At 43.8% G+C, this 27,036-nt stretch overlaps 1 long non-coding RNA gene across 1 annotated transcript; it reads right to left on the reverse strand.

The window, feature by feature from the left end:
• Positions 1 to 7,494: 7,494 nt before the first annotated feature.
• On the reverse strand, positions 7,495 to 9,862 carry LOC149696141 (uncharacterized). Its single transcript, XR_016382552.1, has 2 exons — positions 9,351 to 9,862; positions 7,495 to 9,281 (listed from the first exon to the last, which is right to left on the reverse strand). It is a non-coding gene; the product is annotated as an uncharacterized LOC149696141 (long non-coding RNA).
• Positions 9,863 to 27,036: the final 17,174 nt, after the last annotated feature.

Here is a 27,036-nt window from a genome sequence, read left to right on the forward strand (position 1 = left end):
GAACTACGTTCTTCGTGTAAAAAAACCCATGCCTATTGGGGTTGAAAATTTGCTCAGTCGCGTTGAATCTGGCGATAAAGAACTTGAGAGTAATTTAGCTACTTTCTTGGGTCATATTCGAGGAACTAAGGACTACTGGTATAAAGTTCTTAGAAACGTTTTAGCGATGATTCGGGAATTTGGTCCTCCCACCTGGCTTTTAACTTTTAATCCGGCCGAATACGATGATATGGAACTGCACGATCACTTGAGAAAAGTGAATTCAGACGTTCCAGGAATAGAGTCGATGACGGTGGCTGAATTGTTGAATTTGGATCCGCTTAGCGTAAATTTGCACTTTCACAACAAAGTGAGGTCGCTGCTAAACAACTTTGTCTTGTGTAAGCAAAATCCAGTTCTTGGCATGATAGAACATCATTTTTGGCGGGTTGAATACCAATCTCGTGGTTTACCTCACTACCACATGCTTTTGTGGGCCAAGGACGCTCCAAAGATTGGAACTTCTTCGCCCGAGACTATTTTGGATTACGTGCAAAAACACGTCACGTGTTCGATGCCAAGCGCATCGATAAGTCCAGAATTGCACCGGCTGGTAAAAAAATTTCAATTTCACAAATGCACCTCCAGTTGTTACAAGAAGGTGAAAAATTCTAAAAAAGGATCGAGAGTGTGTCGTTACGGTTTCCCTCGTAACGTAACAAACGTAGCGACTATGAATTCCGTTAGATCAGTTACTCGTCACCGTAAAATGAAAAAGGTGCAGAAACGGTTGTACGACTTGCCGAGAAAACAGCACGAAGAATTAATAAATGATTATAATCCAACGCTACTATTGGCTTCCAAAGCCAACATGGATTTGCAATTTGTCGCTGACAAATCGGAAATAGTGGCAAACTATGTTACGGCTTACGTGACAAAGGGAGACCGGGCTGACATGGACCAAACTTTTGCCGAGTTAGGCAACGAAAGTTTGTCCAAAAAATTATTTGCCTATAGATTGAAATCTTTGACGTGCAAGCAAATAGGAATTTATGAAGCTCTCGATATGATGCTGGGCCAAGACCTTTACAACAAGTCTGACAGCACTAAATTTATAAACACTAACTTGAAAGAAAACCGATCGAGAATTTTGAAAGGTTACAAGGAACTCGCTCGTTTGAGGGAAACTGACCCCGAAAGCAAGGACACTTGCCAAAAAGGGTTCGTCGACGACAAGTATCCGAATCGTCCCGACAGCTTGGAAAATCTTAGTTTGCGGGAATTTGGTCAGTTTTACGATTATGCCATGCGCTCCGAGGGTGTCGAGAAAAATGCGAATCTCATCCAGTTGAAAAACAATCTGGGTTTCATGAGAAAGAGAATTAAGCCGTACATAATAGAGCACTTTATTCACGACCCGATGGAGGAGAAAGAACAGTATTGTCACGCTCTACTGATCCTCTTCAAACCGTGGCGTGACGAAACTGAGCTATTGGGCGATTTTGAAACATACGCCGATGCTTTCGAAAACTCGCTTTCGGTGTTAAAAGACATGAGAGAATATCACGAGAAGCTGTCGGTTTCCAAAGAAGTTGAAAAGAAACGGAAGGCTTCTAAAAAGGCGAACGAGCTAGAAACCATAGTATCGGAGGCCGAAAGTGAAGACGATGAAAATGCGCTACAAGGGAAAGAAATTGTTATCGAAACTGAACACGCGATGGCTGATGTGGAAGCTGCCATGGAAATCAATTTCGAGACTGATGATGACAATGTGGCGTTACTAAACTCGGATCAAAGGCGAATATATGATCACATCATGGATCACTTCTCCCAAGAGGGAGAAAAATCTGGAAACAAGTGCCTTTTTGTGTCGGGACCTGGTGGCACTGGCAAATCGTTTCTTATCGACACTCTCGCCAACGCAGTAAGGCGACGCTTTCAAAATCCTGCTAGCGTGGCAATTGCCGCGCCAACGGGTTTGGCAGCGTTGAATGTTAATGGCGTAACATTACACAGATTACTAATGTTGCCGGTAGATCATGGGCGTATTGCCGAATACCATTCCCTAAGTTCTGACAATATGAGCATTATGAAAGAAACTTTGGGAAATTTAAAACTGTTAATTATTGATGAAATTTCCATGGTCTCGTCGGTGTTACTGACTCACGTTCACTTGAGGCTGAACGAATTTTGGGAAATGAACCAACCATTTGGTGGAGTTGTATTTATCCTTGTTTTGGGTGACTTTTTCCAATTGCCTCCGGTTCAAGGAAATCCCGCGTTCATCAAAATCACTTCCGAAGAAGCCAGACTTAGATTCAATTGCATCGGAGGAAGTGATCTTTGGAAGTTTTTTAAATACGATGAACTAACGCAAAATGTTAGACAAGCCAACGACCAAAGTTACGGCGACATTTTAAGCAGAGTTAGAATTGGAAATATTTCTAAAGCTGATGTTGCAACCTTAGAAAGTAGATTGGTTGCTCGAGGAAAAAACATCGAGGTGGCTATGGACCTTTTCATTAAACTGTCCAATGAAGGGTTTCGCCCAATTTGTTTGATGCCTAAATTAGCCATGTGCGAAAAATTCAACGGCGAAATGCTGCGAAAAAACGGCGAGAAAGTTGAAGTCATTCCTTGCCAGGATAGACTCGCTGACTATGGAAAAAAAATGAATAAAAACATTTTGAGGAGACTTCAAAGTCTAAAAAACGAACCGTCCAAAACGGGCGGTTTGGAGAGCGAGTTAATTCTTTGCGTTGGCTGCCGTATAATGGTCAGAAGGAATATCAGTTTTGAAAAAGGCGTTGTAAATGGTACGATGGGTTTCGTAACTGGATTCAAGAAGGACGAACAAGGAAACGTTGTTGGTATTTTTCTCAGAGTAGATCGCGAACCGAATAACGACAACGACAACGCTAACACTGACTTTTTAGTTGAGAAAATTTGCGTCAAATTTTTGCTCATGACAAACATTTACGTTAAGCGCTCCCAGTTTCCCGTCATCCTGGCATACGCAATTACGATACACAAAAGCCAAGGCATGAGTTTAAAATGCGCCATTATGGATTTGGGTCCGAATTTATTTGGAACGGGCATGGCGTACGTCGCTTTATCGAGAGTGACGTCCTTAGCCGGACTCCATCTATTACAGTTCGATCCGACTAAAATTAAGGCGGATGGACGAGCCATAATGGAATATAACAGGCTTCGCAAAAAATATAGGCCAGATCTGCCTCTTTTGGAAATAACGGAGTCGAAAGAAAGTAGAGGTGGGAAAAGAAGTGCGCCTACACTATCTAAAAGCCTTTTAGAAGGCGAGGAAGTGAGATGTGAAGAAACACCGAAGAAGAAAAGGAAAGCCCAACAGAGTTTGGATAGTTTTCCCTTTAAAGGTTTAGCTAACGATGATCAAGTAACGTGCTATTCTAATAGCGTTTTGCAACTACTCTTATTAGTGCCGGAATTAAGAGAATTGGTTAAATCTTACAATGGATCATTCGTTGAAAAACCAGTTTTACGTTGCCTCCATGACACGATAAACGACATCGAGAGTTCTCAAGGAAGTTTCAGTCGTAAAGGGTTGGAACTGAGAATGGCTGTCGGAAATCATTTTACGCAAAACGTTCAACAAGACGCCAGTGAATTTTTGATGGTGCTCTTGACGACACTAAGTCAAGAAATGGAAGCCAATTACTCTAAGGCTCTAAAAGATCTTTTTTGGTCAAAGTCGCGAAACTTTACCAAATGCCCCAAATGTCAAGTTGAACAAAATTCGGAAAATATTGTTGAAAGCAACATTTTCAATCTTCCACTAGAAAACCGAGATAAAATTGATTGGAAATCTCTAGAAAAAAGGATGAGATTAACAGAGGTGCCATGCGTATTTTGTAACAACCCAAAAATACAAGAGCGTGATGTATTGATATCCAGCGGGAAGTACGTATTTTTGTGTTTTCTCCGTGGCGATTACAAAGATGGTCGTCCCGTTAAGATTTCGACCAAAATATCAAGTTTTGAAAATCAAAATGTCACTTTGAGCAAGATGCTTTTTAAAACTAAAGGGGTGATTATTCATAAAGGTCAATCGTTGGCCGAGGGACATTATGTGAACTTTGTGAGAAAAGACAACGGCTGGTACGAGGTCAGTGATGCAATAATCAGAAAAAGGGAGAGATTCGTCAGTAACTTGACTGACGTCACTGTTCTGCTCTTGGAAAAAGTCCAGACACATTAAAGGATCTAACGTGATTGAAGAATCCATATCAAATTTACCCCGGGTAAAGCTTAAAATTTCAATATTCGTACCAGAAAGGAGCATCATATCTGTCAAAGATATACTAATAGTTTCATATTCCCTTTAAAGTAATTTATGATTGGGTAAATTTGTTAATTCTCGAGCAAGTTAAAGGTTTACAATGGTTGGAGATAAATTTTGATGTTGCCCAGACTATAATAACCGTGAATGGGAGAGGAAGGAGGATTGTAGGGCCATGCTATTGTTTCGAAAAAAGGCGATGATTCTTGAATTAATTTTTAAATTTTCTAGTGAAGGGTTTTGCCTTGCCCCAATGGTATTTTATATAAAAACAAGTTAAAAACGTAGCCCCTGTTGGTAATGCTATGTGATTAAATATAATTCTTTAATAAGCTGGTGTTACTATTGAGACAAACTCATATTATTAGTTAACATTGAACAGATTTTTGGAACTGAGATTTAGACACTCGTACCCAAATTTTAAATAAATACTGATTAAAATTAATATATTCCAAGAGTTCTCTAAATATCAGTTTCGCAACTACCATTTTTCTCTTTTAAGCGCGCTATATTTTTTTTACATTAAGACGCTCATAATTTTTTTTTTTGCATTAACAATTTCAAACCGTTCCAAAAAAATCCACGAGATTTTATAAACTAAATTAATTTAATCTAATATTATACTGTTTTAATTTCAACCCCCTGTAGCGAAGATTTTGTGTTTAAATATTATTTATTAATATAACCTTTTCTTTGTATAACTTATCAATAATGTGTACCCGACCCAATCTAATACCACTTACAAAAATTTATTTTAAAGTATTTAATAGCCATATGAACTTATTAATTTGTCCCACTAACTAATATCCTACTATTGTTGGATAATTTGTTTTTATAAAGTTTGAGAATTATTTCCCCAATTGCGGTTACCAAAAAATATATATATATATTACATTACCCGTGTAAATAAAATAACTAAAACATTTTTTTTTTCAATTAATATTCCAGGAAGTTTTGCATATTCTCTTTGTGTTTCTCACCAGCTGGAGTAGTCTGAGTGACGGGTGCCATTGATTAAAACCAACAGGGGTAGAATTTGCAAAGCCTTTTGGAATAATTTTTTTTCTTCAAAATTTTATAACCTTTTCATTGTCCCTTTGGTAACCCACGCGCAAAACAATAATTGTCATGTTCTAGCAGCACTGTTTTCAAACTTAAAGCTAAGAGTTGCCTGACATAATTTATAAAAATTGACCCTCAAAATCTCATATTTAAATGAACATATAATAGCCAGTAAATGGTAAAGTTTTCTTTCGCCTCCTCCCCCTCCGCCCCTTTACATAACTAATATACCGAAGAACAAAATTATTTCGACAAAAATGCTACGAGCAGTTCATATGTTCAACTTTGAAACATGCAATTTAAAGACTATTTTCGTACAACTACAAGCGTATTGTATCAACACGTGCCAGCTGCTAAGCTTCAACAGAAAGATAATTCATCATAGCCTTTACCAGTATAATAAAAGATTAAAACTACACAGCCAAAAAGTATGAACATCATCATTATATAAAACAACACCACAAGACTTCGATAGACAGATCAAGAAATATAAATATTCAACTTCTATGCCGAAATAACAGACACTTTAGACTGGCGTGTGCAAAGAATGAGAGCGACTTTGGATTAAAAACAGCAAAGATATTCAAAGAAATAACCCTCGTATTTGTTGAGTGAGTGTCTATAGAACGTCAAACTGTACCAAGGCCAAATAATACGTGTCAATTATTTAATTTCCCTGCATAGTTATATAACGACTTGGCAAGCCTTGCCTTCAAGTTCATCAACACAATAGAAGTTCATAACAGATATGATTTTGCTAAAAAAACTTTTTTGAACACAAGTTGCTTCAACGTTATTAAAATTTAGAACAGCAATGGTTTGTTACTAAAATTATGTACTTTACTATGTTGGGAGTTTGGGCGCACTCCTGTAAGCCAAGCTTCTGGGCGACAAAGTTTTGAGGGAATAAGGGACTTGTCAGCATGCCTACCCTACAGGAACTGACTACCCCGTGTCCGCGGCTGGTGAAATACCCCAAATCCCCCCTCCTTCACCACCCGATTAAACCTCAAGTACTTCACTCGTAACTCTAAAAAACCCAACTGTGATTAACCGCCTAATCACCTTGGACTTCAATTTAAATTTCCATCGAAACGCCTTATGAACGTTATTTTACGGACGTTTGCCAAACAAAACAAGCTCGATGGAATTAGTAAAATAAAGCTGCCAATTAATGACGTTAAGCAGTAATAATGCTATTTGAGTTCAAAAGTAATAAATATCAAAACAAAATAAAATGGACTGGAGATGTCGCTACCAAACACAAGGCACATCATTAACTCTCTGAACTAAATTGCAGATTCTACATTAACATAACAAAATCACGCGCGATGGAGCTAGTAAAAAAGCTACCGATTACTGAAATTAACCATTAACGCCATCTTAGTTCAATAGTGAAACACAAGGCTCCTCATTAACTGTGAACTAAACTGCAGACTCTACATCAATAAAACAAAACCAAGCGCGATGGAACCAGTAAAAAAAGCTACCAATTAATGACATTAACCACTAACGCCATCTTAGTTCAATAGTATTAAATATAGAAAAAAAAATAAATCAACTGGATTGAAGATGTCACTAACGAAATACAAGGCGCTTCATTAACTCTCTGAGCTAAACTGCAGATTCTACACCAACAAATCACTACCCTTTTTAAAAAGCATCTTTAAGTATATTAGCAGTATTTTAACAAACTCCCCCTTCCCTTTTTTATACCTAAAATAATTTAACATTAAAACCCATGCTTACTATTTTTCTGGCTATTATATATTCTCAATTTTACAGTCCTAGGATTACATGTGTATAAATATTTTTTCATCATTGAATTATTCACTTGAGAGATTAACAAAATGATTATTGGTGCTCTAACGTTAATGTTGAACTTTTCACACTTTTTAAATCCAACCTTCACGTATGACTCTCTTTGAACATTTTTTTAATCCCTCTCATGTATTCATAGTGAAACTTACATTTTAGATTCAGTTAAAATTAATTATAGTTATTCCTAGCTTTTCCCTGTTAAGGTCTATTTTTTGACAGTTAGGACGCTATCACTAATTATTCTCAAAAGCCTTTCTGGTGTCCAAAATAATTTTATAAAGTTACGAATGAAACCCTTTAAAAATACGCAACTATTAGCTTTAAACGTGAAAAATAAAATTTTTATTTACTGGAAAATAATTATAATGAATACCATAAATAAATAACAACCAGGGAAATTCAATTCCAAATTGCGTCCTATAAATAAATGTAGCAATTATCAAACCAAATGTGTTTTTAAAATAAATCTTTAGCACATGCCAATAAAATAATAATCATACGTGTTTTAACTTTGAAAAAAAGTTTAACAAAAATATTCTTAAAGCAATTTATTGTTTTAATGACTTTTAAGTAATTACTGAACAGCCATAACTTTAAAAAATTACAATTTATATTTTAACTATTATATAAAATAAATAATACTATTAACCCTAACTTTTGTCATCAATAAACTACTGTAACTCTCATTTCACTTTATTTATCAAAGGTAAAATAGTTACCATTAGTTTCATAAATACTACTAAATAATTTGTTGATCCTATTATTTCCTATATTCAATGATAAATCTAAGCACAGTTCCATTGCCAGACTCCCGTAGTACGCTGGCTAATCATTTATCATCTATCCCAATGGCTAAATCCAATTAAAATTGTACTTAAGGACAGAGCGAAAAATAAAATATGCCAAACTACCACACTATACGGAAGAGAAAATCTTTTTAAGACGCGTTATATTTATATTATATTATAATTATTATGATATTGCCAGCTTTTCCAAAACACTACAAAATTGTATTTCTTTTCCCCTGAAATATTGCCAAATTATTGCTAGTTGTCTTATTTAATGCCACTTTTAACAAAAAAAATTACTATTTTAGTTTCTTAAATTAGGTTAAAGTTAATCACAAAAGATGGTAATCTATATGTTGAATCTCGTGTAAAGGTTAAGAGAAATATCCGTTCTGAATAAGATCTTGTTGACACAATGACATTGGAAATGGGGTTCAAAATTAACGTGAAAGCAACTGGTATATTCTGGTCTGGGTTCATCAGAAATAGTCGAACTAAAATCTTTGTCATGACATCACACCCTCGTATATCTACGAATTTCATCAGCTTAAATTAAGACTAAAAATATTGATGTGACGTCCCCTTAGCTAATAACTCTCAGTCTATTGAATGACAAACTATTTCCTTTTCTGCAGCTAGCGGGAATGAGCACTGAAATAAATTAATCACCACCGCATGTACGCAAAATTAATAAAAATTAAGACCGAAGTAACAGATATTAATCAAAACGCGTCTTGGATTTAACCAAGACCTACAAAGTATCGATAAGAACAAGGTTAATCACTTGACTGAATGCGCAGATATTGAAACTTTTTTTTTAATTAAAACTTACATGCTTAAGAAAGTATGTTCCATCACCCTATTCCATTGAATAAACTTACTTTACTGGTAGTAAATTTTTTCCCTCTCAATAATTTGAAAAATTTACTTATCTCGGGTTTTCGAGCACAATTCCATTCCCCGAAAACATTTTATAACTACATTTATTATCACTTTTAAGAGTTTTCGTGTGGAAAAATACCTCATAACTAGTAACTACACGTAACAATGAAAAAACGATTAGGGGGTAGTCTGCTTTAGCTTCTGCTGCGCCCGATACGAACAAGGAGGATGTATAGTTGTATACCCCCCTTGATAGAAGTACGCCTTGTGCCATTCTCATGCCTTGTCTTTCGCTGGCCTCGTCACCAAGGCAATAGCCCACTCAATTACGCGTTAAGCTGCTCGAGAATTCTGTGTGAATCACTTTTTAAGGTATTCGTCAGCAAATAGTAATTGTTTTTGAGAGCATTCCTCGCCTTGAAATAGGACAACTACGAAATAATTCGACCAAATTGAAGTTTAAATATTCGAACAAATCTTATTTTATAAATATCTTCTACCATTTCAATTTCTATAAAACTGTTCTACCAAATGCATAAAGAGTGCTACCAGAAGTCTCTGGGGCTACTAGAAATACAACATTTACTATAGGAAGATTCGCAGCGACAAGTTTAAAAATCCCATATTCCTTTAAAAACCGTTAATGCATTATCCTTGTTCCTGAAGATATACAGACTAAGTAGCAGAGTCGAGCCACAGCGTCGTAGATCACGCGACTTGGTGAACGCAGGCTATTTTTCAAAATAACCAAGTCATAAATTTCAGGCTACGACCACGCTTAAGTTAACAATTACAACAAAGAAAATCAAAAAATTACGAATATCATGCACGCCCCTACTGCTTGCGAACCATAGAAACGCCATGGCAGAACCGTTTGAACATTGTCTGTCGTACCGTTGCTATAGACCCTTTTTACGTAAAAAAGAGATGTCAATCCTTAGTATCGGGACATATGGGAGGGGGGGGGGGTTTGACCCCTCGCCGTCTCTGCTCTATTTATGATCTTTCCATCGACTCGAGCGAGATGGAAGGCAAAGTTTTACCCCCGTGTCTTCCCATGTCGAAGTGGTCTATTAACATAAGTCAGTTTAACCAAGAGTAAAAATCATAACGTCCATGTTGAATGTGCTGCCATTGTTGAAATTTGCACTAAAATTAACAAAAGGTTTCACTATGGAGCGTTCAGGGCATAAACGGGGATATGTTAGCAACCTATTAACGACACAATGTCATACACGTACTCTCTTAAAAGTGATAATAAATGTAGTTATAAAATGTTTTCGGGGAATGGAATTGTGCTCGAAAACCCGAGATAAGTAAATTTTTCAAATTATTGAGAGGGAAAAAATTTACTACCAGTAAAGTAAGTTTATTCAATGGAATAGGGTGATGGAACATACTTTCTTAAGCATGTAAGTTTTAATTAAAAAAAAAGTTTCAATATCTGCGCATTCAGTCAAGTGATTAACCTTGTTCTTATCGATACTTTGTAGGTCTTGGTTAAATCCAAGACGCGTTTTGATTAATAGGTACTTGTGGATTCATGTAGGTACTTGTGGATTCATGTAGGTACTTGTGGATTCATGTAGGTGCTTGTAGGTACTTGTGGGTGCTTGTAGGTACTTGTGGGTACTTGTAGGTGCTTATGGGTACTTGTAGGTGCTTGTGGGTACTTGTGGGTGCTTGTAGGTGCTTGTAGGTACTTGTGGGTGCTTTTAGGTACTTGTAGGTGCTTTTAGGTACTTGTAGGTGCTTGTGGGTGCTTGTAGGTGCTTGTGGGTGCTTGTAGGTACTTGTGGGTGCTTGTAGGTACTTGTGGGTGCTTGCCCCGGGTGCTTGTGGGTGCTTGTAGGTACTTGTGGATGCTTGTAGGTACTTGTGGGTGCTTGTAGGTACTTGTGGGTGCTTTTAGGTACTTGTGGGTGCTTGTAGGTACTTGTGGGTGCTTGTAGGTACATGTGGGTTCTTGTGGGTACTTGTGGGCGCTTTTAGGTACTTGTAGGTGCTTGTGGGTGTTTGTAGGTGCTTGTGGGTGCTTGTAGGTACTTGTGGGTGCTTGTAGGTACTTGTGGGTGCTTGTAGGTACTTGTGGGTACTTGTGGGTGCTTGTGGGTGCTTGTAGGTACTTGTGGATGCTTGTAGGTACTTCTGGATGCTTGTAGGTACTTGTGGGTGCTTGTAGGTACTTGTGGGTACTTGTAGGTGCTTATGGGTACTTGTAGGTGCTTGTGGGTACTTGTGGGTGCTTGTAGGTGCTTGTAGGTACTTGTGGGTGCTTGTAGGTACTTGTGGGTGCTTGTAGGTACTTGTGGGTGCTTATAGGTACTTGTGGATTCAGGTAGGTACTTGTGGATTCATGTAGATGATTGTAGGTACTTGTGGGTGCTTGTAGGTACTTGTGGGTGCTTGTAGGTACTTGTGGGTGCTTGTAGGTACTTGTGGGTGCTTGTAGGTACTTCTGGGTGCTTGTAGGTACTTGTGGGTGCTTGTAGGTACTTGTGGGTGCTTGTAGGTGCTTGTGGGTACTTGTAGGTACTTGTGGGTACTTGTAGGTACTTGTGGATTCATGTAGGTGCTTGTAGGTACTTGTGGGTGCTGGTAGGTACTTGTGGGTGCTTGTAGGTACTTGTGGGTACTTGTGGGTGCTTGTGGGTACTTGTGGGTGCTTATAGGTACTTGTGGATTCATGTAGGTGCTTGTAGGTACTTGTGGGTGCCTGTAGGTACTTGTGGGTGCTTGTAGGTACTTCTGGGTGCTTGTAGGTACTTGTGGGTGCTTGTAGGTACTTGTGGGTGCTTGTAGGTGCTTGTGGGTACTTGTAGGTACTTGTGGGTACTTGTAGGTACTTGTGGATTCATGTAGGTGCTTGTAGGTACTTGTGGGTGCCTGTAGGTACTTGTGGGTGCTTGTAGGTACTTCTGGGTGCTTGTAGGTACTTGTGGGTACTTGTAGGTGCTTGTGGGTGTTTGTAGGTGCTTGTGGGTGCTTGTAGGTACTTGTAGGTGCTTGTAGGTACTTGTGGGTGCTTGCCCCGGGTGCTTGTGGGTGCTTGTAGGTACTTGTGGATGCTTGTAGGTACTTGTGGGTGCTTGTAGGTACTTGTGGGTGCTTTTAGGTACTTGTGGGTGCTTGTAGGTACTTGTGGGTGCTTGTAGGTACATGTGGGTTCTTGTGGGTACTTGTGGGCGCTTTTAGGTACTTGTAGGTGCTTGTGGGTGTTTGTAGGTGCTTGTGGGTGCTTGTAGGTACTTGTGGGTGCTTGTAGGTACTTGTGGGTGCTTGTAGGTACTTGTGGGTACTTGTGGGTGCTTGTGGGTGCTTGTAGGTACTTGTGGATGCTTGTAGGTACTTGTGGATTCATGTAGGTGCTTGTAGGTACTTGTGGGTGCTTGTAGGTACTTGTGGGTGCTGGTAGGTACTTGTGGGTGCTTGTAGGTACTTGTGGGTACTTGTGGGTGCTTGTGGGTACTTGTGGGTGCTTATAGGTACTTGTGGATTCATGTAGGTGCTTGTAGGTACTTGTGGGTGCCTGTAGGTACTTGTGGGTGCTTGTAGGTACTTGTGGGTGCTTGTAGGTACTTGTAGGTGCTTGTAGGTACTTGTGGGTGCTTGTAGGTACTTGTGGGTGATTGTAGGTACTTGTGGGTTCTTATAGGTACTTGTGGATTCATGTAGGTACTTGTGGATTCATGTAGGTACTTGTGGATTCATGTAGGTGCTTGTAGGTACTTGTGGGTGCTTGTAGGTACTTGTGGGTACTTGTAGGTGCTTATGGGTACTTGTAGGTGCTTGTGGGTACTTGTGGGTGCTTGTAGGTGCTTGTAGGTACTTGTGGGTGCTTTTAGGTACTTGTAGGTGCTTTTAGGTACTTGTAGGTGCTTGTGGGTGTTTGTAGGTGCTTGTGGGTGCTTGTAGGTACTTGTGGGTGCTTGTAGGTACTTGTGGGTGCTTGCCCCGGGTGCTTGTGGGTGCTTGTAGGTACTTGTGGATGCTTGTAGGTACTTGTGGGTGCTTGTAGGTACTTGTGGGTGCTTTTAGGTACTTGTGGGTGCTTGTAGGTACTTGTGGGTGCTTGTAGGTACATGTGGGTTCTTGTGGGTACTTGTGGGCGCTTTTAGGTACTTGTAGGTGCTTGTGGGTGTTTGTAGGTGCTTGTGGGTGCTTGTAGGTACTTGTGGGTGCTTGTAGGTACTTGTGGGTGCTTGTAGGTACTTGTGGGTACTTGTGGGTGCTTGTGGGTGCTTGTAGGTACTTGTGGATGCTTGTAGGTACTTCTGGATGCTTGTAGGTACTTGTGGGTGCTTGTAGGTACTTGTGGGTACTTGTAGGTGCTTATGGGTACTTGTAGGTGCTTGTGGGTACTTGTGGGTGCTTGTAGGTGCTTGTAGGTACTTGTGGGTGCTTGTAGGTACTTGTGGGTGCTTGTAGGTACTTGTGGGTGCTTATAGGTACTTGTGGATTCAGGTAGGTACTTGTGGATTCATGTAGATGATTGTAGGTACTTGTGGGTGCTTGTAGGTACTTGTGGGTGCTTGTAGGTACTTGTGGGTGCTTGTAGGTACTTCTGGGTGCTTGTAGGTACTTGTGGGTGCTTGTAGGTACTTGTGGGTGCTTGTAGGTGCTTGTGGGTACTTGTAGGTACTTGTGGATTCATGTAGGTGCTTGTAGGTACTTGTGGGTGCTGGTAGGTACTTGTGGGTGCTTGTAGGTACTTGTGGGTACTTGTGGGTGCTTGTGGGTACTTGTGGGTGCTTATAGGTACTTGTGGATTCATGTAGGTGCTTGTAGGTACTTGTGGGTGCCTGTAGGTACTTGTGGGTGCTTGTAGGTACTTCTGGGTGCTTGTAGGTACTTGTGGGTGCTTGTAGGTACTTGTGGGTGCTTGTAGGTGCTTGTGGGTACTTGTAGGTACTTGTGGGTACTTGTAGGTACTTGTGGATTCATGTAGGTGCTTGTAGGTACTTGTGGGTGCTGGTAGGTACTTGTGGGTGCTTGTAGGTACTTGTGGGTACTTGTGGGTGCTTGTGGGTACTTGTGGGTGCTTATAGGTACTTGTGGATTCATGTAGGTGCTTGTAGGTACTTGTGGGTGCCTGTAGGTACTTGTGGGTATTGTAGGTACTTGTGGGTGCTTGTAGGTACTTGTAGTTGCTTGTAGGTACTTGTGGGTGCTTGTAGGTACTTGTGGGTGATTGTAGGTACTTGTGGGTTCTTATAGGTACTTGTGGATTCATGTAGGTACTTGTGGATTCATGTAGGTACTTGTGGATTCATGTAGGTGCTTGTAGGTACTTGTGGGTGCTTGTAGGTACTTGTGGGTACTTGTAGGTGCTTATGGGTACTTGTAGGTGCTTGTGGGTACTTGTGGGTGCTTGTAGGTGCTTGTAGGTACTTGTGGGTGCTTGCCCCGGGTGCTTGTGGGTGCTTTTAGGTACTTGTGGGTGCTTGTAGGTACTTGTGGGTGCTTGTAGGTACATGTGGGTTCTTGTGGGTACTTGTGGGCGCTTTTAGGTACTTGTAGGTGCTTGTGGGTGATTGTAGGTGCTTGTGGGTGCTTGTAGGTACTTGTGGGTGCTTGTAGGTACTTGTGGGTGCTTGTAGGTACTTGTGGGTACTTGTGGGTGCTTGTGGGTGCTTGTAGGTACTTGTGGATGCTTGTAGGTACTTCTGGATGCTTGTAGGTACTTGTGGGTGCTTGTAGGTACTTGTGGGTGCTTGTAGGTACTTGTGTGTGCTTGTAGGTACTTGTGGGTGCTTGTAGGTACTTGTGGGTGCTTGTAGGTACTTGTGGGTGCTTGTAGGTACTAGTGGGTGCTTGTAGGTACTTGTGGGTGCTAGCCCCGGGTGCTTGTGGGTGCTTGCCCCGGGTACTTGAGGGGGCTTGCCCGGGTGCTTGTGGATGCTTGCCCCGAGTTCTTGTAGGTGCTTGTGGGTGCTTGTAGGTGCTTGTGGGTGTTTGTAGGTGCTTGTGGGTGTTTGTAGGTGCTTTTGGGTACTTGTGGGTTCTTTTGGGTACTTGTGGGTGCTTATAGGTACTTGTGGATTCATGTAGGTACTTGTGGATTCATGTAGGTGCTTGTAGGTACTTGTGGGTGCTTGTAGGTACTTGTGGGTGCTTGTAGGTACTTGTGGGTGCTTGTAGGTACTTCTGGGTGCTTGTAGGTACTTGTGGGTGCTTGTAGGTACTTGTGGGTGCTTGTAGGTGCTTGTGGGTACTTGTAGGTACTTGTGGGTACTTGTAGGTACTTGTGGATTCATGTAGGTGCTTGTAGGTACTTGTGGGTGCTTGTAGGTACTTGTGGGTGCTTGTAGGTACTTGTGGGTGCTTGTGGGTACTTGTGGGTGCTTATAGGTACTTGTGGATTCATGTAGGTGCTTGTAGGTACTTGTGGGTGCCTGTAGGTACTTGTGGGTGCTTGTAGGTACTTGTGGGTGCTTGTAGGTACTTGTGGGTTCTTATAGGTACTTGTGGATTCATGTAGGTACTTGTGGATTCATGTAGGTGCTTGTAGGTACTTGTGGGTGCTTGTAGGTACTTGTGGGTACTTGTAGGTGCTTATGGGTACTTGTAGGTGCTTGTGGGTACTTGTGGGTGCTTGTAGGTGCTTGTAGGTACTTGTGGGTGCTTGTAGGTACTTGTGGGTGCTTGTAGGTACTTGTGGGTGCTTATAGGTACTTGTGGATTCATGTAGGTACTTGTGGATTCATGTAGATGATTGTAGGTACTTGTGGGTGCTTGTAGGTACTTGTGGGTGCTTGTAGGTACTTGTGGGTGCTTGTAGGTACTTCTGGGTGCTTGTAGGTACTTGTGGGTGCTTGTAGGTACTTGTGGGTGCTTGTAGGTGCTTGTGGGTACTTGTAGGTACTTGTGGGTACTTGTAGGTACTTGTGGATTCATGTAGGTGCTTGTAGGTACTTGTGGGTGCTGGTAGGTACTTGTGGGTGCTTGTAGGTACTTGTGGGTGCTGGTAGGTACTTGTGGGTGCTTGTAGGTACTTGTGGGTACTTGTGGGTGCTTGTGGGTACTTGTGGGTGCTTATAGGTACTTGTGGATTCATGTAGGTGCTTGTAGGTACTTGTGGGTGCCTGTAGGTACTTGTGGGTGCTTGTAGGTACTTGTGGGTGCTTGTAGGTACTTGTAGGTGCTTGTAGGTACTTGTGGGTGCTTGTAGGTACTTGTGGGTTCTTATAGGTACTTGTGGATTCATGTAGGTACTTGTGGATTCATGTAGGTACTTGTGGATTCATGTAGGTGCTTGTAGGTACTTGTGGGTGCTTGTAGGTACTTGTGGGTACTTGTAGGTGCTTATGGGTACTTGTAGGTGCTTGTGGGTACTTGTGGGTGCTTGTAGGTGCTTGTAGGTACTTGTGGGTGCTTTTAGGTACTTGTAGGTGCTTTTAGGTACTTGTAGGTGCTTGTGGGTTTTTGTAGGTGCTTGTGGGTGCTTGTAGGTACTTGTGGGTGCTTGTAGGTACTTGTGGGTGCTTGCCCCGGGTGCTTGTGGGTGCTTGTAGGTACTTGTGGATGCTTGTAGGTACTTGTGGGTGCTTGTAGGTACTTGTGGGTGCTTTTAGGTACTTGTGGGTGCTTGTAGGTACTTGTGGGTGCTTGTAGGTACATGTGGGTTCTTGTGGGTACTTGTGGGCGCTTTTAGGTACTTGTAGGTGCTTGTGGGTGTTTGTAGGTGCTTGTGGGTGCTTGTAGGTACTTGTGGGTGCTTGTAGGTACTTGTGGGTGCTTGTAGGTACTTGTGGGTACTTGTGGGTACTTGTGGGTGCTTGTGGGTACTTGTGGGTGCTTATAGGTACTTGTGGATTCATGTAGGTGCTTGTAGGTACTTGTGGGTGCCTGTAGGTACTTGTGGGTGCTTGTAGGTACTTGTGGGTGCTTGTAGGTACTTGTGGGTGCTTGTAGGTGCTTGTGGGTACTTGTAGGTACTTGTGGGTACTTGTAGGTACTTGTGGATTCATGTAGGTGCTTGTAGGTACTTGTGGGTGCTGGTAGGTACTTGTGGGTGCTTGTAGGTACTTGTGGGTACTTGTGGGTGCTTGTGGGTACTTGTGGGTGCTTATAGGTACTTGTGGATTCATGTAGGTGCTTGTAGGTACTTGTGGGTGCCTGTAGGTACTTGTGGGTATTGTAGGTACTTGTGGGTGCTTGTAGGTACTTGTAGTTGCTTGTAGGTACTTGTGGGTGCTTGTAGGTACTTGTGGGTGATTGTAGGTACTTGTGGGTTCTTATAGGTACTTGTGGATTCATGTAGGTACTTGTGGATTCATGTAGGTACTTGTGGATTCATGTAGGTGCTTGTAGGTACTTGTGGGTGCTTGTAGGTACTTGTGGGTACTTGTAGGTGCTTATGGGTACTTGTAGGTGCTTGTGGGTACTTGTGGGTGCTTGTAGGTGCTTGTAGGTACTTGTGGGTGCTTGCCCCGGGTGCTTGTGGGTGCTTTTAGGTACTTGTGGGTGCTTGTAGGTACTTGTGGGTGCTTGTAGGTACATGTGGGTTCTTGTGGGTACTTGTGGGCGCTTTTAGGTACTTGTAGGTGCTTGTGGGTGTTTGTAGGTGCTTGTGGGTGCTTGTAGGTACTTGTGGGTGCTTGTAGGTACTTGTGGGTGCTTGTAGGTACTTGTGGGTACTTGTGGGTGCTTGTGGGTGCTTGTAGGTACTTGTGGATGCTTGTAGGTACTTCTGGATGCTTGTAGGTACTTGTGGGTGCTTGTAGGTACTTGTGGGTGCTTGTAGGTACTTGTGTGTGCTTGTAGGTACTTGTGGGTGCTTGTAGGTACTTGTGGGTGCTTGTAGGTACTAGTGGGTGCTTGTAGGTACTTGTGGGTGCTAGCCCCGGGTGCTTGTGGGTGCTTGCCCCGGGTACTTGAGGGGGCTTGCCCGGGTGCTTGTGGATGCTTGCCCCGAGTTCTTGTAGGTGCTTGTGGGTGCTTGTAGGTGCTTGTGGGTGTTTGTAGGTGCTTGTGGGTGTTTGTAGGTGCTTTTGGGTACTTGTGGGTTCTTTTGGGTACTTGTGGGTGCTTATAGGTACTTGTGGATTCATGTAGGTACTTGTGGATTCATGTAGGTGCTTGTAGGTACTTGTGGGTGCTTGTAGGTACTTGTGGGTGCTTGTAGGTACTTGTGGGTGCTTGTAGGTACTTCTGGGTGCTTGTAGGTACTTGTGGGTGCTTGTAGGTACTTGTGGGTGCTTGTAGGTGCTTGTGGGTACTTGTAGGTACTTGTGGGTACTTGTAGGTACTTGTGGATTCATGTAGGTGCTTGTAGGTACTTGTGGGTGCTTGTAGGTACTTGTGGGTGCTTGTAGGTACTTGTGGGTGCTTGTGGGTACTTGTGGGTGCTTATAGGTACTTGTGGATTCATGTAGGTGCTTGTAGGTACTTGTGGGTGCCTGTAGGTACTTGTGGGTGCTTGTAGGTACTTGTGGGTGCTTGTAGGTACTTGTGGGTTCTTATAGGTACTTGTGGATTCATGTAGGTACTTGTGGATTCATGTAGGTGCTTGTAGGTACTTGTGGGTGCTTGTAGGTACTTGTGGGTACTTGTAGGTGCTTATGGGTACTTGTAGGTGCTTGTGGGTACTTGTGGGTGCTTGTAGGTGCTTGTAGGTACTTGTGGGTGCTTGTAGGTACTTGTGGGTGCTTGTAGGTACTTGTGGGTGCTTATAGGTACTTGTGGATTCATGTAGGTACTTGTGGATTCATGTAGATGATTGTAGGTACTTGTGGGTGCTTGTAGGTACTTGTGGGTGCTTGTAGGTACTTGTGGGTGCTTGTAGGTACTTCTGGGTGCTTGTAGGTACTTGTGGGTGCTTGTAGGTACTTGTGGGTGCTTGTAGGTGCTTGTGGGTACTTGTAGGTACTTGTGGGTACTTGTAGGTACTTGTGGATTCATGTAGGTGCTTGTAGGTACTTGTGGGTGCTGGTAGGTACTTGTGGGTGCTTGTAGGTACTTGTGGGTGCTGGTAGGTACTTGTGGGTGCTTGTAGGTACTTGTGGGTACTTGTGGGTGCTTGTGGGTACTTGTGGGTGCTTATAGGTACTTGTGGATTCATGTAGGTGCTTGTAGGTACTTGTGGGTGCCTGTAGGTACTTGTGGGTGCTTGTAGGTACTTGTGGGTGCTTGTAGGTACTTGTAGGTGCTTGTAGGTACTTGTGGGTGCTTGTAGGTACTTGTGGGTTCTTATAGGTACTTGTGGATTCATGTAGGTACTTGTGGATTCATGTAGGTACTTGTGGATTCATGTAGGTGCTTGTAGGTACTTGTGGGTGCTTGTAGGTACTTGTGGGTACTTGTAGGTGCTTATGGGTACTTGTAGGTGCTTGTGGGTACTTGTGGGTGCTTGTAGGTGCTTGTAGGTACTTGTGGGTGCTTTTAGGTACTTGTAGGTGCTTTTAGGTACTTGTAGGTGCTTGTGGGTTTTTGTAGGTGCTTGTGGGTGCTTGTAGGTACTTGTGGGTGCTTGTAGGTACTTGTGGGTGCTTGCCCCGGGTGCTTGTGGGTGCTTGTAGGTACTTGTGGATGCTTGTAGGTACTTGTGGGTGCTTGTAGGTACTTGTGGGTGCTTTTAGGTACTTGTGGGTGCTTGTAGGTACTTGTGGGTGCTTGTAGGTACATGTGGGTTCTTGTGGGTACTTGTGGGCGCTTTTAGGTACTTGTAGGTGCTTGTGGGTGTTTGTAGGTGCTTGTGGGTGCTTGTAGGTACTTGTGGGTGCTTGTAGGTACTTGTGGGTGCTTGTAGGTACTTGTGGGTACTTGTGGGTGCTTGTGGGTACTTGTGGGTGCTTATAGGTACTTGTGGATTCATGTAGGTGCTTGTAGGTACTTGTGGGTGCCTGTAGGTACTTGTGGGTGCTTGTAGGTACTTGTGGGTGCTTGTAGGTACTTGTAGGTGCTTGTAGGTACTTGTGGGTACTTGTGGGTGCTTGTGGGTACTTGTGGGTGCTTATAGGTACTTGTGGATTCATGTACGTGCTTGTAGGTACTTGTGGGTGCCTGTAGGTACTTGTGGGTGCTTGTAGGTACTTGTGGGTGCTTGTAGGTACTTGTAGGTGCTTGTAGGTACTTGTGGGTGCTTGTAGGTACTTGTGGGTGATTGTAGGTACTTGTGGGTTCTTATAGGTACTTGTGGATTCATGTAGGTACTTGTGGATTCATGTAGGTACTTGTGGATTCATGTAGGTGCTTGTAGGTACTTGTGGGTGCTTGTAGGTACTTGTGGGTACTTGTAGGTGCTTATGGGTACTTGTAGGTGCTTGTGGGTACTTGTGGGTGCTTGTGGGTACTTGTGGGTGCTTATAGGTACTTGTGGATTCATGTAGGTGCTTGTAGGTACTTGTGGGTGCCTGTAGGTACTTGTGGGTGCTTGTAGGTACTTGTGGGTGCTTTTAGGTACTTGTAGGTGCTTTTAGGTACTTGTAGGTACTTGTGGGTGCTTGTAGGTACTTCTGGGTGCTTGTAGGTACTTGTGGGTGCTTGTAGGTACTTGTGGGTGCTTGTAGGTGCTTGTGGGTACTTGTAGGTACTTGTGGGTGCTTGTAGGTACATGTGGGTTCTTGTGGGTACTTGTGGGCGCTTTTAGGTACTTGTAGGTGCTTGTGGGTGTTTGTAGGTGCTTGTGGGTGCTTGTAGGTACTTGTGGGTGCTTGTAGGTACTTGTGGGTGCTTGTAGGTACTTGTGGGTACTTGTGGGTACTTGTGGGTGCTTGTGGGTACTTGTGGGTGCTTATAGGTACTTGTGGATTCATGTAGGTGCTTGTAGGTACTTGTGGGTGCCTGTAGGTACTTGTGGGTGCTTGTAGGTACTTGTGGGTGCTTGTAGGTACTTGTAGGTGCTTGTAGGTACTTGTGGGTACTTGTGGGTGCTTGTGGGTACTTGTGGGTGCTTATAGGTACTTGTGGATTCATGTACGTGCTTGTAGGTACTTGTGGGTGCCTGTAGGTACTTGTGGGTGCTTGTAGGTACTTGTGGGTGCTTGTAGGTACTTGTAGGTGCTTGTAGGTACTTGTGGGTGCTTGTAGGTACTTGTGGGTGATTGTAGGTACTTGTGGGTTCTTATAGGTACTTGTGGATTCATGTAGGTACTTGTGGATTCATGTAGGTACTTGTGGATTCATGTAGGTGCTTGTAGGTACTTGTGGGTGCTTGTAGGTACTTGTGGGTACTTGTAGGTGCTTATGGGTACTTGTAGGTGCTTGTGGGTACTTGTGGGTGCTTGTGGGTACTTGTGGGTGCTTATAGGTACTTGTGGATTCATGTAGGTGCTTGTAGGTACTTGTGGGTGCCTGTAGGTACTTGTGGGTGCTTGTAGGTACTTGTGGGTGCTTTTAGGTACTTGTAGGTGCTTTTAGGTACTTGTAGGTACTTGTGGGTGCTTGTAGGTACTTCTGGGTGCTTGTAGGTACTTGTGGGTGCTTGTAGGTACTTGTGGGTGCTTGTAGGTGCTTGTGGGTACTTGTAGGTACTTGTGGGTACTTGTAGGTACTTGTGGATTCATGTAGGTGCTTGTAGGTACTTGTGGGTGCTTGTAGGTACTTGTGGGTGCTTGTAGGTACTTGTGGGTACTTGTGGGTGCTTGTGGGTACTTGTGGGTGCTTATAGGTACTTGTGGATTCATGTAGGTGCTTGTAGGTACTTGTGGGTGCCTGTAGGTACTTGTGGGTGCTTGTAGGTACTTGTGGGTGCTTGTAGGTGCTTGTGGGTACTTGTAGGTACTTGTGGGTACTTGTAGGTACTTGTGGGTACTTGTAGGTACTTGTGGATTCATGTAGGTGCTTGTAGGTACTTGTGGGTGCTTGTAGGTACTTGTGGGTGCTTGTAGGTACTTGTGGGTACTTGTGGGTGCTTGTGGGTACTTGTGGGTGCTTATAGGTACTTGTGGATTCATGTAGGTACTTGTGGGTACTTGTGGGTGCCTGTAGGTACTTGTGGGTGCTTGTAGGTACTTGTGGGTGCTTGAAGGTACTTGTAGGTGCTTGTAGGTACTTGTGGGTGCTTGTAGGTACTTGTGGGTGATTGTAGGTACTTGTGGGTTCTTATAGGTACTTGTGGATTCATGTAGGTACTTGTGGATTCATGTAGGTACTTGTGGATTCATGTAGGTGCTTGTAGGTACTTGTGGGTGCTTGTAGGTACTTGTGGGTACTTGTAGGTGCTTATGGGTACTTGTAGGTGCTTGTAGGTACTTGTGGGTGCTTTAAGGTACTTGTAGGTGCTTTTAGGTACTTGTAGGTGCTTGTGGGTGTTTGTAGGTGCTTGTGGGTGCTTGTAGGTACTTGTGGGTACTTGTGGGTGCTTGTAGGTACTTGTGGGTGCTTATAGGTACTTGTGGATTCATGTAGGTACTTGTGGATTCATGTAGGTGCTTGTAGGTACTTGTGGGTGCTTGTAGGTACTTGTGGGTACTTTTAGGTACTTGTAGGTGCTTTTAGGTACTTGTAGGTGCTTGTGGGTACTTGTGGGTGCTTGTAGGTACTTGTGGGTGCTTTTAGGTACTTGTAGGTGCTTTTAGGTACTTGTAGGTGCTTGTGGGTGTTTGTAGGTGCTTGTGGGTGCTTGTAGGTAATTGTGGGTGCTTGTAGGTACTTGTGGGTACTTGTGGGTGCTTGTAGGTACTTGTGGGTGCTTATAGGTACTTGTGGATTCATGTAGGTACTTGTGGATTCATGTAGGTGCTTGTAGGTACTTGTGGGTGCTTGTAGGTACTTGTGGGTGCTTGTAGGTACTTGTAGGTGCTTGTAGGTACTTGTGGGTTCTTATAGGTACTTGTGGATTCATGTAGGTACTTGTGGATTCATGTAGGTGCTTGTAGGTACTTGTGGGTGCTTGTAGGTACTTGTGGGTACTTGTAGGTGCTTATGGGTACTTGTAGGTGCTTGTGGGTACTTGTGGGGGCTTGTAGGTGCTTGTAGGTACTTGTGGGTGCTTGTAGGTACTTGTGGGTGCTTGTAGGTACTTGTGGGTGCTTATAGGTACTTGTTGATTCATGTAGGTACTTGTGGATTCATGTAGATGATTGTAGGTACTTGTGGGTGCTTGTAGGTACTTGTGGGTGCTTGTAGGTACTTGTGGGTGCTTGTAGGTACTTCTGGGTGCTTGTAGGTACTTGTGGGTGCTTGTAGGTACTTGTGGGTGCTTGTAGGTGCTTGTGGGTACTTGTAGGTACTTGTGGGTACTTGTAGGTACTTGTGGATTCATGTAGGTGCTTGTAGGTACTTGTGGGTGCTGGTAGGTACTTGTGGGTGCTTGTAGGTACTTGTGGGTGCTTTTAGGTACTTGTAGGTGCTTTTAGGTACTTGTAGGTGCTTGTGGGTGTTTGTAGGTGCTTGTGGGTGCTTGTAGGTACTTGTGGGTGCTTGTAGGTACTTGTGGGTACTTGTGGGTGCTTGTAGGTACTTGTGGGTGCTTATAGGTACTTGTGGATTCATGTAGGTACTTGTGGATTCATGTAGGTGCTTGTAGGTACTTGTGGGTGCTTGTAGGTACTTGTGGGTGCTTGTAGGTACTTGTAGGTGCTTGTAGGTACTTGTGGGTTCTTATAGGTACTTGTGGATTCATGTAGGTACTTGTGGATTCATGTAGGTGCTTGTAGGTACTTGTGGGTGCTTGTAGGTACTTGTGGGTGCTTGTAGGTACTTCTGGGTGCTTGTAGGTACTTGTGGGTGCTTGTAGGTACTTGTGGGTGCTTGTAGGTGCTTGTAGGTACTTGTGGGTACTTGTAGGTACTTGTGGATTCATGTAGGTGCTTGTAGGTACTTGTGGGTGCTGGTAGGTACTTGTGGGTGCTTGTAGGTACTTGTGGGTACTTGTGGGTGCTTGTGGGTACTTGTGGGTGCTTATAGGTACTTGTGGATTCATGTAGGTGCTTGTAGGTACCTGTGGGTGCCTGTAGGTACTTGTGGGTGCTTGTAGGTACTTGTGGGTGCTTGTAGGTACTTGTAGGTGCTTGTAGGTACTTGTGGGTGCTTGTAGGTACTTGTGGGTGATTGTAGGTACTTGTGGATTCATGTAGGTACTTGTGGATTCATGTAGGTACTTGTGGATTCATGTAGGTGCTTGTAGGTACTTGTGGGTGCTTGTAGGTACTTGTGGGTACTTGTAGGTGCTTATGGGTACTTGTAGGTGCTTGTGGGTACTTGTGGGTGCTTGTAGGTGCTTGTAGGTACTTGTGGGTGCTTTTAGGTACTTGTAGGTGCTTTTAGGTACTTGTAGGTGCTTGTGGGTGTTTGTAGGTGCTTGTGGGTGCTTGTAGGTACTTGTGGGTGCTTGTAGGTACTTGTGGGTGCTTGCCCCGGGTGCTTGTGGGTGCTTGTAGGTACTTGTGGATGCTTGTAGGTACTTGTGGGTGCTTGTAGGTACTTGTGGGTGCTTTTAGGTACTTGTGGGTGCTTGTAGGTACATGTGGGTTCTTGTGGGTACTTGTGGGCGCTTTTAGGTACTTGTAGGTGCTTGTGGGTGTTTGTAGGTGCTTGTGGGTGCTTGTAGGTACTTGTGGGTGCTTGTAGGTACTTGTGGGTGCTTGTAGGTACTTGTGGGTACTTGTGGGTGCTTGTGGGTGCTTGTAGGTACTTGTGGATGCTTGTAGGTACTTCTGGATGCTTGTAGGTACTTGTGGGTGCTTGTAGGTACTTGTGGGTGCTTGTAGGTACTTGTGTGTACTTGTAGGTACTTGTGGGTGCTTGTAGGTACTTGTGGGTGCTTGTAGGTACTTGTGGGTGCTTGTAGGTACTAGTGGGTGCTTGTAGGTACTTGTGGGTGCTAGCCCCGGGTGCTTGTGGGTGCTTGCCCCGGGTACTTGAGGGGGCTTGCCCGGGTGCTTGTGGATGCTTGTAGGTACTTGTGGGTGCTTGTAGGTACTTGTGGGTGCTTGTAGGTACTTGTGGGTGCTTGTAGGTACTTGTGGATGCTTGTAGGTACTTCTGGATGCTTGTAGGTACTTGTGGGTGCTTGTAGGTACTTGTGGGTGCTTGTAGGTACTTGTGTGTGCTTGTAGGTACTTGTGGGTGCTTGTAGGTACTTGTGGGTGCTTGTAGGTACTTGTGGGTGCTTGTAGGTACTAGTGGGTGCTTGTAGGTACTTGTGGGTGCTAGCCCCGGGTGCTTGTGGGTGCTTGCCCCGGGTACTTGAGGGGGCTTGCCCGGGTGCTTCTGGGTGCTTGTAGGTACTTGTGGGTGCTTGTAGGTACTTGTGGGTGCTTGTAGGTGCTTGTGGGTACTTGTAGGTACTTGTGGGTACTTGTAGGTACTTGTGGATTCATGTAGGTGCTTGTAGGTACTTGTGGGTGCTGGTAGGTACTTGTGGGTGCTTGTAGGTACTTGTGGGTACTTGTGGGTGCTTGTGGGTACTTGTGGGTGCTTATAGGTACTTGTGGATTCATGTAGGTGCTTGTAGGTACTTGTGGGTGCCTGTAGGTACTTGTGGGTGCTTGTAGGTACTTGTGGGTGCTTGTAGGTACTTGTAGGTGCTTGTAGGTACTTGTGGGTGCTTGTAGGTACTTGTGGGTGATTGTAGGTACTTGTGGGTTCTTATAGGTACTTGTGCATTCATGTAGGTACTTGTGGATTCATGTAGGTACTTGTGGATTCATGTAGGTGCTTGTAGGTACTTGTGGGTGCTTGTAGGTACTTGTGGGTACTTGTAGGTGCTTATGGGTACTTGTAGGTGCTTGTGGGTACTTGTGGGTGCTTGTAGGTGCTTGTAGGTACTTGTGGGTGCTTTTAGGTACTTGTAGGTGCTTTTAGGTACTTGTAGGTGCTTGTGGGTGTTTGAAGGTGCTTGTGGGTGCTTGTAGGTACTTGTGGGTGCTTGTAGGTACTTGTGGGTGCTTGCCCCGGGTGCTTGTGGGTGCTTGTAGGTACTTGTGGATGCTTGTAGGTACTTGTGGGTGCTTGTAGGTACTTGTGGGTGCTTTTAGGTACTTGTGGGTGCTTGTAGGTACTTGTGGGTGCTTGTAGGTACATGTGGGTTCTTGTGGGTACTTGTGGGCGCTTTTAGGTACTTGTAGGTGCTTGTGGGTGTTTGTAGGTGCTTGTGGGTGCTTGTAGGTACTTGTGGGTGCTTGTAGGTACTTGTGGGTGCTTGTAGGTACTTGTGGGTACTTGTGGGTGCTTGTGGGTGCTTGTAGGTACTTGTGGATGCTTGTAGGTACTTCTGGATGCTTGTAGGTACTTGTGGGTGCTTGTAGGTACTTGTGGGTGCTTGTAGGTACTTGTGTGTGCTTGTAGGTACTTGTGGGTGCTTGTAGGTACTTGTGGGTGCTTGTAGGTACTTGTGGGTGCTTGTAGGTACTAGTGGGTGCTTGTAGGTACTTGTGGGTGCTAGCCCCGGGTGCTTGTGGGTGCTTGCCCCGGGTACTTGAGGGGGCTTGCCCGGGTGCTTGTGGATGCTTGCCCCGAGTTCTTGTAGGTGCTTGTGGGTGCTTGTAGGTGCTTGTGGGTGTTTGTAGGTGCTTGTGGGTGTTTGTAGGTGCTTGTGGGTACTTGTGGGTTCTTTTGGGTACTTGTGGGTGCTTATAGGTACTTGTGGATTCATGTAGGTACTTGTGGATTCATGTAGGTGCTTGTAGGTACTTGTGGGTGCTTGTAGGTACTTGTGGGTGCTTGTAGGTACTTGTGGGTGCTTGTAGGTACTTCTGGGTGCTTGTAGGTACTTGTGGGTGCTTGTAGGTACTTGTGGGTGCTTGTAGGTGCTTGTGGGTACTTGTAGGTACTTGTGGGTACTTGTAGGTACTTGTGGATTCATGTAGGTGCTTGTAGGTACTTGTGGGTGCTTGTAGGTACTTGTGGGTGCTTGTAGGTACTTGTGGGTACTTGTGGGTGCTTGTGGGTACTTGTGGGTGCTTATAGGTACTTGTGGATTCATGTAGGTGCTTGTAGGTACTTGTGGGTGCCTGTAGGTACTTGTGGGTGCTTGTAGGTACTTGTGGGTGCTTGTAGGTACTTGTAGGTGCTTGTAGGTACTTGTGGGTACTTGTGGGTGCTTGTGGGTACTTGTGGGTGCTTATAGGTACTTGTGGATTCATGTACGTGCTTGTAGGTACTTGTGGGTGCCTGTAGGTACTTGTGGGTGCTTGTAGGTACTTGTGGGTGCTTGTAGGTACTTGTGGGTGCTTGTAGGTACTTGTGTGTGCTTGTAGGTACTTGTGGGTGCTTGTAGGTACTTGTGGGTGCTTGTAGGTA

Source organism: Phalangium opilio, unplaced genomic scaffold (assembly GCF_054372755.1).
Source record: "Phalangium opilio isolate 3A_F unplaced genomic scaffold, DU_Popi_V2 ptg000022l_1, whole genome shotgun sequence".
NCBI classification, from domain to species: domain Eukaryota; kingdom Metazoa; phylum Arthropoda; class Arachnida; order Opiliones; family Phalangiidae; genus Phalangium; species Phalangium opilio.